Consider the following 12,309-nt stretch of genomic DNA (forward strand, 5'->3'; position numbering starts at 1 on the left):
GACCGAGGCACACCGATCGTGGTTCGCTATCCACCCTGGCTTGACGAAGATGTATTGCGATATGAGGTGTTAGTATTTTTGGACGGGGATGAAGAGCCAGATAACCAGTTTTGTGGCCAAGTGTAACACATGCTAGCGTGTTAAGGCTGATCATCAGAGACCCCCTGGTCTATTGCAGCCGTTGAGCGTCCCGATGTGGAAGTGGGAGCACATATCTACTGATTTTGTCATGAGTTTGCCGAGGACTCGGCCCGATCATGACGTCATTTGGGTTGTTGTGGACCGTCTGACGAAGTCGGCACATTTTTTTAAGATCATGAGACCTGGCATGCGGACCAGCTTGCCAAGCTGTTTGTTGACAAGATCGTGAGACTGCATGGTGTTCCTGTCTCAATCGTTTCAGACCGAGACCCGAGGTTCACGTCTCAGTTTTGGAGGAGCTTTGAGAGAGCGATGGGTACTGATTTGCAGCTCAGCACCACGTATTATCCACAGACCGATGGGCAAACCGAAAGGGTCAACCAGATCCTTGAGGATATGCTTCGGGCCTGCGCGATTGATTTCTCAGGTAGTTGGGATAAGCACAATTGGCCGAGTTCGCGTACAACAACAGCTATCAGGCGACCATTGGCATGGCTCCTTTTAAGGCATTATATATCAGACCGTGTAGATCTCCGAGTTGTTGGACCGAGGTTAGAGAGCAGCGTCTTCTAGGTCTCGAGATTGTGTAGCAGACGTCAGAGGCTATCAATATCATCAGACAGAGGATGCGCACAGCTCAGAGCCGGCAGAAGAGTTTTGCTGACCGTCGGCGTCGTCCCTTAGAGTTTACCGTTGGGGACTATTTGTATCTCAAGGTCTCACCCATGAAGGGTGTGGTTCATTTTTGAGCGAAGGGCAAGCTTTCCCTGAGATTTATAGGACCTTTCGAGATCACAGGGCGGATTGGCGTCGTGGCATATCAGTTTGCCTTGCCATCTCAGTTGTCTGGCGTCCACAACATTTTTCATGTCTCTATATTGAGAAAGTGTGGGTCAGACATCGTGCCTGTTATTGATTGGCAGTCGTTAGAGGTTCGTGAGGACGCTTCTTACGTTGAGTAGCTAGTTCGTATCCTCGATCGAAAGGAGCAGGTCCTGTGGACCAAGGTCATCTCCTTGGTGAAGGTGCAGTGGGGCCATCATAGTGTGGATGAGGCGTCTTGAGAAGGCGAGGCGGAGATTCGAGAGCGTTATCCCCATCTTTTTTATGTTTGATTGTATGATATATTGTGTTTTAATTATATATGATGTTATATTTGCTATTCCCTTATGAGTTGTGGTTAGTTGCGATGGTAGTATAAATTTTAAGGATGAAATTTTTATTAGGTGGAAAGAGTTATAAGACCCGTATCATAGTCCTTATTGTTCCATCGACTCCCATGATCCTTCCTGTCGAATTCCGGCAACCTGCGATGTATAATCGACGTTTGCGCGCGACCGTAAGTCGAATCCCGTAGATTTGAGTCGGTTTAATCTGAGACTTATACCATTGCGACCGCACCGTCACCGTGGTTCCAACGCCTCATCTTACATACCGATCCGATACCCTGTTAGGGAAATGTGGACCCGCGTTCAGTTTGAGGAAACGCCGCGCGTTTACAATCCCAAGATAATCTTTACGACATATCAAATTAATCCAATCAATCACCTCACATGTCAAGTACATGTCCCATCCCCAAAAGCAACCCTAAAGTCAACTCTCTTCCTCTCTCTCTCTTACACACCCATACATGTCAAGTACATGCCCATCACTCCATCACACATCACCTCTCCTTACAACCCTCTCTCTCTCATTTCTCAACACATTCCAAGCTAGACAAAAAAAAGGGACGTCCAAGCTCTCCCATGTGAGAGAAAGTGCATGTGTGTGGCCCACTTTCCCATCCCAAATCCTTCATCCTAGCCATTCAAACCTCATCACCTTCCATCAAAGTGAAGCACAAGGAGCTCGACCTTTCATCGGACTAAGAAGATCAAACGGTGGGTGCTCTATTGGGCCTAGATTTCTTTTTGTGATGAAGGGCCAAGTGAGGCCTACCGATTGATGGTATGGATCTCACTTTGGACCCTAAGTGTGGCCGATGGCCCACCTTGATCCTTATGATCATTCCATGATGGGGCCATTCTCCATGGACCCCATCATGATGTTATTTTCCTTGCTTAAATAAGGTCATCTAGACCCTTCATTCGATGGAGAAAGGATCTCCATCGTCGATTTTGATCGGTGGGCCCATATGTAATGGGACCCACTTGATGTATGTTGTAAATCGTGGCAAGGATGGCCCATAGTGCCAGGGCCCCTCCATCATCGCATCTCTCTCTCTCTCTCTCCTTCCTTTATTTTGTGGGCCACATGATGAGTGTATGTGATATCTAGACTGTCCATCAAATGGACCCCATGGCCATCCAAACCATGTGGACCCTACCTTATGGTGATGGAAAACCACAAGTATCAGATTGATTCAAATCAGGTGGGCCACGTCCATGTGGGACCCACCTTGATTTTTATATTCAAGTCTTCCATCTACCGTCCCTAGACGCTGGACGTGGACTAAATGAAGTGTGAACAGACAGTGGGTTTTTAGGCCTTTTAATGGACCGCTCATGCAGGCCCCACCTTGATGTATGGCTCCAATCCACGCCGTCCATTCTATTCACCATTTGATTTCAGGTGTTGACTCGAAAAATGTAGCTAATCCGCTCATCGGGCAAGCCATACCTTTCAAAACAGTGATTCTCACCGTTTAAATTCATTTTAATTTTGCTACACGCCGAAATATATTCAATATTGGACTTGTTTGGCTTGTCTTGAGACATGGAATGCAATGGCTGCCATGGATTCACCTGCTGCAAGCCCCACGTGTGAAATTTCCCAAAATTTCATTTTTTTCAAAAAAAATAAAAAAATCATATAACAGCAGCAGCATCTGCTGCTGCTACTAACAGAGGCAGCGTCCTATTGCCGTGGACGCGGGAGGCAGGGACCATGGGTCCCAGCCGTGGCCCCACCACGAAGTGTGTTGCTCATCAACACCATGCATTTGATGGCCCCTTGGGCAGTGGGCCCCACCCCCAAAATCAGCCATATACGTTACTCAGGTGGCCCACATCAAAGGGAACAGTGATGATGAACGTCTACCATTGGAACCCTTCCTGGGTCACATAAGTTTTCGATTAATATGAAATTTGTTTTTCCCTTTCATCCAGGTCTGTGTGACCTTATCAACGGTTGGATGTCAAACAAACGTTATGGTGGGCCCCACGTGGGAACCCACAATGATGTATGTGTTTTATTCACACCGTCCACGGCAGTGGATGGTGGAACCCACCACGGTGTATGTGTTTTATACATGCCGTCCAGCCATGGGCTGCTGGATGGTCAGTGGACCCCACCTTTCATGTTGGGGTTACATCCAAACCGTCCATCCAGCAAGCTCATTTTAAGGCTTGAGACAAAAATAAGTCAGATCTATTTATCAAGTGGACCACACTGCAGAGTGTGGATTTAACGTCTACCATTGAAACTCAGAAGTTTTGGATTGTTATGAAATATATTTTTCCTCTTAATTCAGGTCTGTGTGACCTTATGTTCACTCCCCAAGTATAGGGTTGTGATGTAGTAATAAACTCGGTGAGACCGAGGTCGAATCCCAATGGACTGATACCTGTACGTTATCTGAAACTAAGTAGAACGAGAACTAGATTAAGATGAAATCTAAATCGAATGGTTTTTGAGGAATAATAGTGAAATATTACTCTAAAACTTAAGGAATTCAGAGGAAGGAAACTAGGGATTCAGAGGATCCACTTGTAGAGATCAGGGAGATCTTATGCCTGCATCAAGAATCATGGAAATCAAACTGAACTTACTTGATCTAGTCTTCACGAGATGAAAGGTGTATGAATTAGAATGGATTCCATCATCAAACCATGCCCAGGAGACGAAGCAAACAACAAAATTAAACTAATTACCAACCAATCAACAATGCATGAAAGTTAGGAAGGATACCGTCATCCGACCATGCCCAGGAGACGATGGTGAAAAACATGGCTTCCTGACATCATAAACATAAAAAGAAGAAAGAAATACTCAAAGCTATTACAGATCTATTGTAATTTCAGTCACAACAAACCATTAAAAACTGAAAGCATTCCATGAAATCACTAACATCAAAATCAGTTCAACATGAATCAAAACCATAGGAGTACTCCCATCACGCCACAAGCTTCACCTCTTAGCTCTAGCTAAGAGGTTTAGCCTGACATAATTGGGCTAAAACTCTCAAAAATCATAAGGAGAAGAACAAAATAAAAACTCCAAAAATTCTCTCTCTTTCTCTTTCTCTGAAGATTGAATCCACGTCGAGCCCAAGTCAAGCTTCGATTTCCCCCTTTTTCTCCTCTTGGATCCTCCTTTATATAAGCATTAGGGGCAATGCTGTGGCTGCTGGAGTCGGTGCAGAAGCTCCTAGAAAGCTTCTTACGCAGCAACAGGCGGTGCAGCAGCGTGCGCAGCAACAGAAAACGCAAAAGGACTTGCGTTTGGATCGAGTTTGCTCGGCTATTCTTCCAAATATCTCAAAAAAGACGTCATGGACAGGGTTAGGGCCACATTTTCAATATATTGGACGGTCTGGATCATGCATCCGACCACCACCATGGACGCACAATGGCTCACAATGGCCGAATTTCACGGACGTGCGAAACAGAGCCAGCGCTTCTTGCGCTGGCTGTCTGTGGGACCCACTTATCGGCTTCGAATGATAAATCCACTCTGTTCTTTGGATTCCTGATGAAAAACTGGTCAGGAAGGGTGGGTTTTCTTCAAATTCTACATGGCCCATTGTACCGGATCCATTCACCGTCTATCTTTCTTTTAGACAATCAAAAATGGATCTCTGGGACCTTTTGAAAATTTGCCACCTAGGCATGAGTGATATGGCCCTTATGATTCTCATGGACGGTCCAGATCTATCTTTTGAGCGATGTATGGGCCCCACAACTCAACCGGAAGGATAGCGTCCGTCCGTTACACGGACGCTGGAATAAAAAACGGGCTTTCTGTTTTTTTGGAAGGAGTCTCGGTCAAAGACAGTTTGAACTTCTTTTCGTTGCCGTGCACGGCTAGTGCACTTATGCACTATGCACACCCATCTCATATGGGGTCCACATATAATGTTCGTGAGAAATCTGCACCGTCCATCTTCTGAATCATCAAATTTAAGGGGTTGAGACCAAAGTTGAAGCATATCCGAAGATTAGGTGGGCCCAAAATCAATTGTTTATGGGCTGATCTGACAGTTGTGCCACTTCCAGAGGCATCCAATGGCTGAAATTTTGCGTGTATGGTTAATTTATAGCCTTCAAGCCATGTATGAATTTTCAAGCCAAACAGATGATGGAAACCCAGTGATCTTGCATTTTGGCTGACTTTCAGGCCGCTTGAGCTTCAATTTCTCAATTTTCGCGGACCCCTGGTGTATAATTCCATTGATCTTGGTCCCCTGGAGTTCGTCCCTAGCCCTTGGTGTCATCAGCGCGTTAAATCTATGCTTTATCATCCTTTTTTTCAGTCTAAGCTCATAAGTACACTCTGCATCACAAATACGATTAAATCAGCCATTAAATAGTATTATGCTTGTAGATCCAGTTAATAACTAGGGTCTAATATGCAATATTTAACCCTCAACACAACCCCCAACCAGCATCTTGCTAGTCCCGAGCAAAATATGCGAAAAATAAGTTGAGAACTACCAGACAATTTCTATGTACTCGAGTGAATTTTGCAAAATAATCTAGATACGAGAATTCTAAGACTCATGAATGTTGGGCATTACTATCTCCTGGACTCGAGCGCACAATAACTTCATAGTCGAGTTCAAAGTATTAATCCATCAATCAGAACAATTCTAAACATTAAGTTCCATGGGTGTATAGTCTAATCTTGGCTTATCATTATTAAAATTCATTTCTCTATCTCAGGATATCATTGTTAACCAACACGAGAATTACCAAAACTTGCCTCACAACTCATCTTTTCATCATTTTTTTATTATTAATTTTTTTTTTTGCTTTTGATTTTTCTAGTAAAAGTAACGTCAAGAAGGGGAATCAAATCCTCACCTACAGGGAGCAAACCTATGATGAAGACTGTACACCCAACTTTTTTCACATATCATTCATGGAGAATTAAATCTACACCTATAGGGAGCAAACCTATGGTGTAGACCATTCGCCCAATCCTTTCAAGCTTAGTGATCACCAAGTTAATCCTTTAATATCGAATTGAACCCTTAATGTGCAAGCGAGATGTGTTTTGTGAAATCATGATTCAATCACTATTTAAAACCTCTAACCATGGATTAATAGTTCGAACTTAACTGTGAAATCTAACAAATAGCTGAATCCAAGAGTCATAAATTTTCAGCATCACTTATCTTGTAATTCTAAATCTAGGATGGCCGTCAAAATCACTTCAAATTCACAAGAAATTCCAGAAAAATTTAAAAATTTTCATAATTTTTGCTCAAGACCAAGAAAACACTGATTAGAAAACCTAATCTCCCACCCCTAACCTAAAATCTATATTGTCCTCAATGTAAAAGAAATAAGCATGTAATGCACATAGGACAACGAAAATATAAGAGTGATGGAAAGATAGTACCTGGACGAAAGAATCAAGAAGCTTTCCAAAAATATCTACGTAAGAGCGGGTCAGTACAAGAGAAAAACCAACAGAAGTAAAATAAAAATAACAAAAATAAAATCCTACCTACACCACTTTCGCAGGTACTCTCGATTGCATTTAGCGTATGCAACAAGCCTTTAAACCCCTAGGTTGCCCCTAGTGGACGAGTTGTAGTCTCGTGAGGGTTTGCAGCAATGTTACCCACAAACATTGAACTAACTAACTGAGAAAATGAACCGGAATGAAAAGCTGGGTTGGCTCCCAGGAGCGCTAAGTTTACCATCTATCCTAAAACAGCATAAAGGAAACTATCCTAGTCCTATGAAAACAGGAAACCTACCTATACCTCCATCAGACTAGGAGATCAATCCTGGTAAACAGGATCAGTCAGAGGTATGGACATGTCCTCTGAATCAAATTTCTCGACAAATGGCTTTAAGCGATGTCCATTTACTTTAAACTCCTTGCCATTGTCAGGATCTCTTATCTCAACAGCCCCATAAGGATACGCAGTGACCACAATGTAAGGGCCAGTCCAACGAGATCGAAGCTTACCTGGAAAGAGATGTAATCGAGAATTATACAAAAGGACTTTCTGACCAGGTGTGAATGATTTTCGTAGAATACGTTGGTCATGAAACACCTTCATTTTGTCTTTGTAAATTCTCGAGTTCTCGTACGCATCGTTCCGGATTTCTTCAAGTTCATTTAATTGAAGTTTACGTAGCGAGCCAGCGTTGTCCAGATTGAAATTCAGATTTTTGATCGCCCAGTACGCTTTATGTTCCAACTCCACAAGCAAGTGACAAGCTTTCCCATAGACAAGTCTAAAGGGAGACGTTCCAATAGGGGTTTTAAAAGCAGTACGGTATGCCCATAAGGCATCGGTCAATCGGATTGACCAATCCTTACGATCAGGGTTAACCGTTTGATCTCCCTATTGGAAATCTCAGCTTGTCCACTTGTCTGTGGATGGTATGGGGTGCTCACCTTATGAGAGATACCGTATTTCTTCATTAAGCTCTCGAATGGTCTATTACAAAAGTGTGAGCCCCCATCACTAATAATGGCTCGAGGCGTCCCGAACCGCGAAAGGATGTTCTCTTTTAAGAATTTAATGACCGTGCGATGGTCATTATTTCGGCACGGAATTGCTTCGACCCATTTAGTGACATAATCTACGGTGAGCAAAATATATAAATTTCTAAATGATTGGGGGAATGGTCCCATGAAATCAATGCCCCAGCAGTCAAATGCTTCTATGATAAGGATGGGATTCAAAGGCATCATATTTCGACGGGACAATGCTCCCAATTTTTGACAACGCTCACAAGCCTTGCAAAACTCATGAGTGTCCCTGAACATAGTGGGCCAATAAAAGCCACACTGTAAAATCTTGGCCGTGATCTTTTTAACAGAAAAGTGACCACCACAGGCCTGTGAGTGACAGAAGGAGATGACACTCTGATGCTCATCGTCTGGCACACATCTCCTTAGGATCTGGTCTGGGCAATATTTAAACAAATATGGATCGTCCCAGAGAAAGTTGCGCACCTTGGTGAAAAATTTCTTCTTATCTTGCGCAGTCCAATGTGTCGGTATGGAACCTATGGCAAGATAATTAGCAATATCAGCGAACCAAGGTGAATGGGAGACTCTGAACAGTTGTTCATCAGGGAACATATCATTGATATGGGTCGCCTCAAGGGAATTAGAGGTATTAAGGCGAGAAAGGTGATCGGCTACTACGTTTTCTACTCCCTTTTTATCTTTAATTTCTAAATCAAATTCTTGGAGTAGAAGGATCCATCGTATCAAACGAGGCTTAGAATCATTCTTAGAAAGAAGATACTTAAGTGCCGCATGATCTGTGTAGATAATGATCTTAGATCCGATTAGGTAGGACCTAAATTTATCCAAAGCGAACACTACAGCTAGGAGTTCCTTTTCCGTAGTCGAGTAGTTCACTTGGGCAGAATTTAAAGTTCTACTTGCGTAATGAATGACGTAGGGCCTCTTATCTTTTCTCTGGCCTAGAACCCCCCCAAGAGCATAATCAGAAGCGTCGCACATAAGCTCAAAAGGAAGGCTTCAATTGGGTGGCTGCATGATGGGTGCAGTGGTTAACATGCCCTTAAGCTTAGTGAAAGCTTCCTGGCATTGCTCAGTCCACTCGTATAGTACATCCTTTTGCAGAAGATTACATAAGGGACTAGAGAGGAGACTAAAGTCCTTTATGAATCATCTGTAAAACCCTACATCTCCTAAGAAGGATCGCACATCTCTGATATTCTTGGGTGGAGGTAGGTTAGAGATAAGATCGATTTTTGCCTTATCCACCTCGATTCCTTTGGACGAGATAATATGTCCAAGGACAATTCCCTTATGAACCATGAAATGACACTTCTCCCAATTAAGTACCAAGTTCTTCTCTTCACATCTTTTCAGCACACATTTAAGACTTTCTAAACACTTGCTGAAAGATGAACCGAAAACAGAGAAATCGTCCATGAAGACCTCTAGATATTTTCCCACCATGTCAGAAAAGATACTCATCATACAACGCTGAAAGGTGGCATGGGCATTACATAATCCGAATGGCATCCTTCTGTAGGCAAAGGTGCCATAGGAACATGTAAATGTGGTCTTTTCCTGATCCTCAGGAGCGATTTCAATCTGATTGTAGCCTGAATACCCGTCAAGGAAATAGTAATAGGAATGACCAGCTAGTCTTTCCAAGATTTGATCAATGAAGGGCAAAGGAAAGTAGTCCTTCCTCGTGACGGTATTCAGCTTCCTATAGTCAATGCACGTTCTCCAACCAGTAGTAACTCTAGTTAGCACGAGTTCATTATTCGCATTGGCTACGATGGTGATCCTGGACTTCTTAGAAACTACCTGAGTTGGACTCACTCATTGACTATTGGATATGGGGTATATGATACCCACATCCAATAGTTTAAGAACATTGGCCTTAACCACTTCCCTCATGTTTGGATTTAGTCTACATTGTGATTGCCGAGCGGTCTTAGCATTATCCTCAAGATAAATGCAGTGAGTACAAATCGAGGGGTTGATTCCCTTGAGGTCCGCTATCATCCATCCAAGGGCTCCCTTATGCTCAATGAGAGTAGATGTGAGCATACTCTCCTATTCTTTCTCCAGGTGGGCAGAGATCACCACCGGGTATGTCTCATCTTGACCTAAATAGACATATTTCGAATCAGAGGGCAAAAGTTTTAGGTCAAGCTTCGGCGGCTTGAGGTTAGATGGTAGAGGCACTACATCAGTTTAGGGCAACTCTTCAAATTGTGGCCTCCATCGGTTAACTTCAAGTACCGGTGTAGTATTAAGTAAGGCATACATCTCCCTAATTATGTCATCATCAAAATCATGGGAGTGGGCCAGGCACGTCTCTAGAGGGTCAGAGGATAAGGTTAGAGGTGTCATATCTTCCACTAAAGAGTCAATCATGTTAATGTCGTAGAAATCGTCATCATCCTCTAAGTTTCTGCCATTATTGAAAAAGATGTTTGACTCCAATGTCATATTCCCAAAGGACATAGTCATGACACCATTCCTGCAATTGATAATTGCATTTGAAGTGGCAAGGAATGGGCGACCAAGAATGACGAGAATCTGAGTGCTCATGTTATTGATGGGTTCGATTTCCAGGATGATAAAATCCACAGGATAGTAAAATCTATCAACTTAGACCAACACATCCTCGATTATCCCTCTTGGTACATGAACAGAGCGATCAGCAAGTTGTAGTGTGGTTAGGGTGGGTTTTAATTCACCCAAACCTGAATGTTTGTATACCGAGTAGGGAATCAGATTGACGCTCACTCCTAAGTCAAGAAGTGCATGATCAATTCGATGGTCCCTGATTACATATGATATGGTTGGGCTACCAGGATCTTTGAATTTCTATGGCACGTCTTGCTTTAGGATGACACTCACTTTCTCAGTCAAGAAGATCTTCTTTTGAATACTCTGCCGTCGTTTGGTCGTGCATAAGTCTTTAAGGAATTTGGCATATGAAGGTATCTGTTTTATGACATCAAGCAGAGGAATGTTGACTTTCACTTGTTTCAACACCTCTAGGATATCCTGAGAGTTAGAGAGAGGTTTTGGTGCAACCAACCGTTGGGGAAATGGAGCAACTGATTTTTCTAGAAATTTCGATTCTAATTTTTGTGAGGCCTCACTAAATCAATTATTGTTGTCCTCTTCTGGTTCTTGAGGCTTTTTGGGCCTAACCAGAAGGGTTTTATCAATGATCTTCCCACTCCTAAGAGTGGTGATGGATTTAGTGTGCCCCATTTGATTTGAAGTGTTAGGATCACTTATCTCGTATTACGGTTTAGGATTGGGGAGCGGTTGTGCAGAAAGCATCCCCTTTTCTATAATCATCATACGTGAATCCATCTTTTGCATAAAGTCTCGCATTGCATGGGTCAGCTCTTGCATGGAATTTTGAACCGGTTCTTCTTGAGGTTTCCCCTGATTTGGATTTTGATTGAAGAAACCTTGAGGAGTAGAAGTTTGTCCATTTCTCCAACTCAAGTTTGGATGATTTTTTTAACCAGGATTGTATGTATTAGAGGTTGGTCCATTGAAAGGTCTTTGATAATTATTTACGGCATTGGATTGTTCATTCAATACTTCTCGAAAGGCGGGTATCGTAGGACAATTTTCAGTTGTATGAATGTTGCAATCACATATGCCGCAAACACTTTCATTAACCTTATCCTTCTTTCCTTCCATGGCCTCAACTTTTCTTATAAGCGTAGTCACTTTATACTTGAGATCATCCTCTTCTTTCAAGAGATACAATCCACCTTTCTCCTTTAATTGAGTCGGCCTAGACGTGGTGTTCGATTTTGGGTAATAATCCCATGATTGTGTTTTTTCAGCAAGACTATCGAGGTAATCCCATACCTCGTCGACATTTTTATTAATGAATTCTCCATTATACATTGTCTCGACCATTTGGCGCATAAAAGATGTCAGTCCATCGTAGAAAAAATTTGTAATGCGCCACGTTTCAAAGCCGTATTGTGGGCATGAACTGACCAAATCCTTGAACCTTTCCCAACATTGGTAAAATGTTTCATCCTCCTTTTGGGTGAAGTTCATGATTGCTTTTCTAAGGGTAATCGTTTTATGATGTGGAAAAAATTTCTTTATAAATTCCCTTTGCATATCATTCCATGTGCCAATGGATCTAGGACGCAGTGAATGTAACCACGTCTTAGCCTTCTCTTTTAAGGAAAAAGGAAAGAGTCTCAGTCTGACTGTGTCCTCAGACACATTTTGAAAATATAAAGTGGCTCTGATCTCATCAAACTCTTTCAAATGTAGATATGATTCTTCAGATTCAAGCCCATGGAACTTAGGAAGGAGTTGGATAACCCCTGGCTTGATGTCCATATGTCCTATATTTTCAAGAAAAATCATGCATGAGGGCATACTCACCCCCGCTGGTTGTAAATAATCTCGTAAAGTACGTGGCAGGGGTGCTTGATATACCTTATTCTCATCCTGAATGTCATCCACCCTAGGTTGGGGTAGAAG

General features: G+C 42.7%; 1 non-coding gene across 1 annotated transcript; it reads left to right on the forward strand.

Annotated features, from left to right (window-relative positions):
• The first annotated feature begins 11,782 nt into the window (after positions 1–11,782).
• Positions 11,783–11,889, forward strand: LOC131230078 (small nucleolar RNA R71). The gene has a single exon (XR_009163804.1). It is a non-coding gene; the product is annotated as a small nucleolar RNA R71 (small nucleolar RNA).
• The last annotated feature ends 420 nt before the right edge of the window (positions 11,890–12,309 follow it).

Source organism: Magnolia sinica, chromosome 16 (assembly GCF_029962835.1).
Source record: "Magnolia sinica isolate HGM2019 chromosome 16, MsV1, whole genome shotgun sequence".
NCBI lineage: Eukaryota > Viridiplantae > Streptophyta > Magnoliopsida > Magnoliales > Magnoliaceae > Magnolia > Magnolia sinica.